This window comes from Mus caroli, chromosome 8, assembly GCF_900094665.2.
Source record: "Mus caroli chromosome 8, CAROLI_EIJ_v1.1, whole genome shotgun sequence".
NCBI classification, from domain to species: Eukaryota; Metazoa; Chordata; class Mammalia; order Rodentia; family Muridae; genus Mus; species Mus caroli.
Window position 1 is genome coordinate 67,028,294 of NC_034577.1, and position 7,699 is coordinate 67,035,992.

Here is a 7,699-nt window from a genome sequence, read left to right on the forward strand (position 1 = left end):
TTAAGACCAGCCTTAGTCCGTGGTGGTCTGATAGGATGCATGGGATTATTTCAGTCTTCTTGTATCTGTTGAGGCCTGTTTCATGGTCAGTTTTGGAGAAGGTACCATGAGGTGCTGAGAAGAAGGTATATTCTTTTGTTTTAGGATGAAATGTTCTATAAATGTCTATTAGATCCACTTGGTTCATAAATTCTGTTAGTTTCATTGTGTCTCTGTTTAGTTTCTGTTTCCATAATTTGTCCATTGCTGAGAGTGGGTGTTGAAGTCTCCGAGTATTATTGTGTGGGGTGCGATGTGTGCTTTGAGCTTTAGTAAAGTTTCTTTTATGAGTGTGGGTGCCCTTGCATTTGGAGCATAGAAGTTTAGAATTGAGAGTTCATCATGGTAGATTTTTCCTTTGATGAGTATGAAGTGTCCTTCCTTATCTTTTTTGATAACTTTAGGTTGAAAGTAGATTTTATTCAATATTAGAATGGCTACTCAGTGTTTTGCTTGGGACCATTTGCTTGGAAAATTGTTTTTCACCCTTGTATTCTGAGGTAGTGTCTGTCTTTGTCACTGAGGTGTGTTTACTGTATGTAGCAAAATGCTGAGTCCTGTTTACATATCCAGTCTGTTAGTCTATGTCTTTTTATTGGGGACTCAATAGTCCATCGATGTTCAGAGATATTAAGGAAAAGTGATTATCACTCTTTGTTATTTTTGTTGTTAGATGTTCACTCTCTTCTATACCTATTTTCCTTAGGTTTGATCTTCTCATTGTATCTTGAATTTCCTGGATGTTTTGGGTTAGGAGCTTTTTGCTTTTTGTGTTTTCTTTGACTGTTGTGTCAATGTTTTCTGTGGTATCTTCTGCACCTAAGATTCTCTCTTATATCTCTTGTATTCTGTTGGTGATGCTTGCATCTATGACTCCTGATCTCTTTCCTAGGTTTTCTAACTCCAGGGTTGTCTTCCTTTGTGGTTTCTTTATTGTTTCTATCTCTGTTTTTAGATCTTGGATGTTTTTGTTCATTTACTTTGCCTGTTTGATTGTGTTTTCTTGTAATTCTTTAAGGGATTTTTGTGTTTCCTCTTTAAGGGCTTCTAGTTGTGCTCTCTTGTATTTCTTTTAGGGGGTTATTTATATCCTTCTTAAAGTCCTCTATCACCATTATGAGAAGTGATTTTAGATCTGAGTCTTGCTTTTCTGGTATGTTGGGGTATCCTGGACTTGCTGTGTCAGAGACCATCCCGTGAGAAAGTGAGCCCTTCACAATCTCCCTAACAGGCCAAATGGCCTCGTGCTAAGAGCTGGTTATCACCCCTCTCTTCCCTATCTCTTCCTGAGTTCCCATGACATCCAAGGACATGAGTTACGCCTGAGCCCAGCCTGACACCCAAGGCTGTCAAGGAGGATCGATGTTCCAGAGATAAGATGCAGAGTGCCCGCTGCCTGGCGCCTGACTTCGGCCCCCATGTCAGCAGATGCCCACTTCTTTGTTCTTTGTATAATTCTCCCTCGACCTCTCCCATATTCCCCGAGATGTATGCTTTAAAAAGAAGGCACCTCAGCATAATAAACGAGACCTCGATAGGTACCCTTCCTGGTCTCCTATTCTTCTTTTTCTTCCTTCCAGGTTTGTGGTCCCCCTCGCACCCACGAATAACTGAATCCTGCTGGATGGGATATTGTTGTGGTGGGAGAATTGGGTTCTGATGATGCCTAGTAACCTTGGTTTCTGTTGCTTATGTTCTTATGCTTGCCTCCCACCATCTGCTTATCTCCAGTGCTATCTGCCCTGGCTGTGTCTGACTGGAGCCTGTCCTTCCTGTGATCCTGGTTGTGTCAGGACTCCTCAGAGTTCAGCTGTCTCTGTGATCCTGTGATCTGGGATCCTGCGATCTTGAGCTCCTGGGTATGTCCAAGCTCCTGGGAGTCAAGCTGCCTTTGGGACCTTGAGATCCTGGTGTGACCAAGCTCCTGGGATCCTGGGATCTTTTGATACTAGGCATGTTAGAGTGCCTGGGAGTGGAGCTGCCTCTGGGTGTTGTGGGGCTGGCTGTGGAGTTTGTGTCCAAGGTCTGCTCAGGACTCCAGCCCAGATAGACTGGAAGTAACCTGTGCCCCTGGTTGGGCAGAGTTCCTGCATGCCTGCATCCCACCTTCCCTGGTTACTACCAGTGTTGGGGACAGATGTCGTGTCCTTCTCCCCTCTGATCCTCTGATCCTGGGCACATTGGAGTGCCTGGGAGTGGAGCTGCCTCTGGGTGTTGTGGGGCTGGCTGCAGAGTTTGTGCCCAAGGTCTGCTCAGCACCCCAGCCCAGACCCTCAAAGTAGTTTTGATTTGCATTGTTTCTCAGCCATTTGAGTTTTGTCTTTGAGCATTCCTGTGTACATCTGTACCCCGCTTTTAAATTAGGTTATTTGTTTTCTTGATGTCCAAATACTCTTTATCTAATACTACTACCTATAGCTTATATTCACTAATACTGATAATAACGGAGCATCATTAAAGTTGGCAACAACTTTAGACTGAGCATTAACGAGGAGTTTCATTGTTCATTTATTCCCTGCCACAGGTAAATTTCATGGGCCTCTGGCCACTCATAGATAAGTAAGCCCTGCCTTTTTTCCATTCTACCAGGTCATCACTCTAGACTTACAAGTATATGAGTTCAGGCAGTCATCACTCTAGACTTACAAGTATATGAGTTCAGGCAGATAAAATGAATGGGAAACACCAAATATAAGAATAGCTTATAATTTCACGAATAATTTCTTTGAATATGTGATGTTCTCAGTCTTGCATCTCCAAAACTTTTATCTTATTTAACGTTACTATTCAATAAAATAAGTATACGTGGGGAGTGGAAGGGTGAGGAATGCAAACATATTTAGTCTTTTTTGAGTTGGTTTGAGATGGTAAGTAGTGAAAACAACTTGTCTTCTCCCTATAATAGAGTTACCAGTCTGTCCCAGCCTGTTGCCAAGAAGGACGCTGGCCCCAAATCAATGGATTGTCTAACTTTGCAAGAGAATCTGGAAATCCAGTACATATGCATCTTCCTAATTTTAACTCTTCTGGCAATTCTAGTTTTTCAGTATTGTATGTGCCAAACGCAGTACATAGTACATAGTACATAGTACAAAGTACATAGTACATAGATCAGCCATAGATTCCTGCCTTCTATCTCACATTCTAGGGTTTTTCTATACTATGTAAGATGCCAGAATATTGTCTAAAATGTCTGCTTCAAATATTTAGTAGCAAGTTTAGCTTACATAAGAAGAATTTATTAAATATATCTGTTTAAATATATCTTTAAATATTTTTAAATATTATAAGATCTGATAAAATCACAAATCTATAAAAATATATTTTATAAAATAAAATTAATGAATAAGTGTTTTGTATGCATGTATATATGTGCATCATGTATGTGCCTAGTGCCCAAAGAGGCCAGAAGTTGGAATCAGATCCCCTGGGAGTAGAGTTACAGACAATTGTAAGCAACCATATGGATGACAGGACTCAAACCTGGGTCCTCTGAGAGTACAGCCACTTTTTCTAACTACTGAGTCAACTTTCCTCCCCTAAATACATCCTCTGAGGACCAAGCTGAGGAATGAGGCTGAGTCTTAAGAACACTGGGTCCCAGCATTTAAATTATCAAATTTATTTGACTGGTCAAGGGTAATTTTTTCAGCTACTTTCTCTCTTCCTTTCTCTTTTACTTGCCTCCATCACTCCCTGTCTGCCTCCCTTCCTCATGATCTGAATATCTGCCTAGTATTCCAGATAAACAAAGCTGGAGTAAAGTAAAATAAATAATGAGAAGATATGAGCTTGCAAAAGTACCTCTGCTAGGAAAGATTAAAAAAACCCAAAAAACAAAAAACCCAAAACTTCAAAATTGAATCATACATTTCTTTAACATTTAGGTCAAGTTGAGGTTCTATTCAAGTCTCTGTTCACTACCTCTCTAAAACTCCCAAAAGTATGCTCACACCTGACTCAGTCCTCTTTACTGGTCCTGGCTCCTATTACTCTCAGATCAATGAAGATTAGTTAATTGATGACTGGGTTATATTTTGCCTTTATTCCACCAAATACTCTTTTCCTAAGGTTTTAGCATAATCCACCCATATTCTCTCTTTTTTCTGTCTCCCTTTCTGAAATTCTATATGCTATTGAAAAACAAAAGGAATCTCCATTACAGCTATTGTTGAGACTCTCCGTGGACCAGGGTTGAGGACCAGCTATGTGGCTTGTCACTTGTTTTCACTTCAGCACATCAATTGTCACCTGAAGCTTAATTTTTCATCTTTAAAGTAAAGCTCTTCAACTGGATGGCCACTACTCACAATAGCTAAATATGGAATTGAGAACGCTACCCATCATCACATAAGCACAGAAATTAAAAATGGTATTTACATAATAGACTATTATTTGACCATTAAACTGAATGAAAACCTACTATTTGCTGCAAAGTGGATGAAACTAGAGAACATTACATTGAGTGATAAGTCAGACACAAAGGCAAGTCCTGTGTGTTCTCCAGCATACAACATTAACAGTGTAAGTAGTACCTACTAGAACCTATGATGTGTGGAAAGATGAAGACTGGGAAGAGACAGGGTAGTGAGTTCAAAGCACAAACAACAATAAGTGGTGGGGGAGCGGGTGGTGTTCTTCAACTCACTAAGGTACTTAAGTGACATTAATCCACTACATCTTTTATAAATAATTAAATGAGAGGAGCCCAAAGCTACAAACACAAATAGTGAGGATATAGAAATATTACTCTGTCTGAATCAGTACTCTGTATACACTATTGAATACAATACTGAATCTCATAAATATACACAACTTCTACTTGTTACTCAATATTTTAAGTTTAAAAAGCTATACATTGTCAATACTTAATTTTATCAATACATGTTGTATAGATTTGGTAACATACTATAATGCATTCTATAACTATGTATAATAATTAATATAATTGTTAAATGAAATTAAGGTGTTTGTCTTAGGATTTCTATTGCTGTGAAGAAATACCTTGACCACAGCAACTCTTCTAAGGAAACATTTAATTGGGGTGGTGTGGTAGTCTGAATAAAAATAGCCTCCATAGCACCATGTTTCCCTCTGTGATTATAATAGACTAAACCTCTAAAACTGTAAGCCAGCTCCAATTAAATGTTTCCTTTGTAAGAGTTGTGGTCAGCCGGGCAGTGGTGACACATGCCTTTAATCCCAGCACTCCGGAGGCAGAGGCAGGCGGATTTATGAGTTCAAGGCCAGCCTGGTCTACAGAGTGAGTTCCAGGACAGCCAGGGCTACACAAAGAAACCCTGTCTGGGGTGGGGGTGGGGGCGGGAGAGGGGGGAGAAGAGTTGTGGTCATGCTATCTGTTCACAGCAATAAAACCCAAACTAAGACAGACTGGCTTTTCATGGCAGAAAGCATGGTAGCATGTAGGCAGACATGGTATTGGAGAGGTACCTGGGAGCTCTACATCTGGATCAACAGGCAACAGGAAGAGAAAGTGACACTGGGCCTGGCTTGAGCATCTCAAAGCCCATCCCCACCCAGTGACACACTTCCTCCAACAAGTCCACACTTCTTAAAAGTGCCACCCCTATGGGACTGGGAGCCATTTTCATTCAAACCACCACTGTGTTAATGCAGTTATACCTCCCGTGTGTTGTGGATGGTATATTTGATGTGTACATTTGATGTCAATTCTGTCCTCCTGTGGGAGGTTGTGAACAAGAATGAGTCAGCACTCAGCTGATTTCCTGTAAACCTTCTTCCCATCTTAATTTGTAAAATAAAGGTGGGAAGAAAGGTGATGGTTGGGCAGAAAAAGGGGAAGGTGGAGCGGAATGTAGGGAGAAGAAGGACGTTTCAGAGAGAAAGGATGCAGAGGAAGAAAAGAAGAAGGAAAGTGGAGCAGAAGCATGTGGCCTGAAGAAACTGCAAGTTCTAAAGGGTTTCATAGATGTGGAAGACGGTAGTGTAGCCATAGATCTGCCCAGTATAGGTGCACAGCATATATTCATATTGATTGAGTCGTGTTTTCATTGCTGGGGTATATTTGGGTTGGAGATTTACCACAACACCCATGTACTTTTTACTGTACAAAGATAAAACCTGATGTCATTTGAAGATACATATAAACTATAAACATAAGGTTACATATGAAAAAGTAAGACAGCTTATATTCAATTACAAATTTCTATAGCTGAGACCTCTAATGCTGAAATAGTTTTAATGTTCCATAAAATCCCTGATTCCACCTGCAAAGTTGTGTTGTTTTTTGGTTTTACTACACTGTGCTACATACAGTTTGAAGATACACTCATTCCCTCATGATGGTTGTTTCCTACAGTATAAAAATTCAACTGTTAGGAATTAGTACTGCGTTGAGCACCTGGCTCAACTTTCATGCTCTTTCATTCAGACCTCAGCTCTTTGCACAGCATTTTCTCATTTTATTCCAGACTTTTGCACTAATTTTATGTTTCTTAACTGTCCTTGATGCTATTTCTGACTTAAAAAAAAAAAGAGTTCAAATGAACTTATCGGCAGGAGCCACCAAATATTCTAACCCTCACTTTTCCTAATGATTCATCAAAATAGTTATAAAAGATAAAGCTAACAGCAAAACTGAAATGTTAAACCATTTGTAAGCAGAAAGGTAAAAAATAAGATTTTTCATTCAGTATTTTTCATACACAGTATGCTTTTAAAAGTTTAGTGAGCCTACATTTAGTAATAAAGTCCATGAGATGTCTGGCAGAAACTCCCTGCCACAACAGTTTACATCAGCCATCTGTGTCTCCAAGAAGCTTACAGACATTCTGCCACCTGATTCACTGTCCCAGTGCTTCTCACATCTATTCACAGGCTTCTTTCAATTTCCAGTGTCTACTATATCTACCCTAAGAGGAAGAAAATATTACCAAAACAATACAGTGTTGCGTATTTCACCTACTAAAATAAGATTGAAAACTTTTAGTAACTAATTCCACTTGTATGGAAGGACAAACCATTCAGAATAAATGAGCCAGAGGCTAGCAGGAGTATGGGCACTGTGATGTCCATGGGCAGAGACTGACTCTCCACCAAGGTTTTCCCATCTGGACACTCAAATCCAGTCATCCTATATATCTCATGATTTGCTTCATTCTGGGATTCAGAGGAGTCTCTCAATTAGCAACTGGCTCTGGAGAGTAGACATGTCATCAAAAAGGAGAGAATAGCCAAGTGCCATAAAGGCTGGCTGACCTTCAAGCTGCTTCACTCAAGTCCCTGTGCTAACTAGCACTCCATCCCTGTAAGAAGCTAACCGACCCAAGCAGCTGATGAAGGAAGGTTTATTTTGACTCAGAGTTTTTGAGGTTCAGGTCTATGATCAGTTGGCCCCATGCTTGTGCGCTGGGGTATGCTGACCATCAGTGCAGGGCATGTGGTGAAGCAAACCCATTTATTTCATAGCCAGGAACAAATGAGGAACAGGAATTGCAGTCCACAGTTCTCATCAAGCCACACCTTCAGGAACGGAAAGTTCTTGCATTGCGATACACCTATTAAAGGTTCCACCATCTTCCTATGAGGCTACGCTGGTGACCAAACTTAACATATGTGCCAGTAGAAAATATTCAAGATCCAAACCACCATACACCCAAAGTCCATTGTCCTTTGTAAT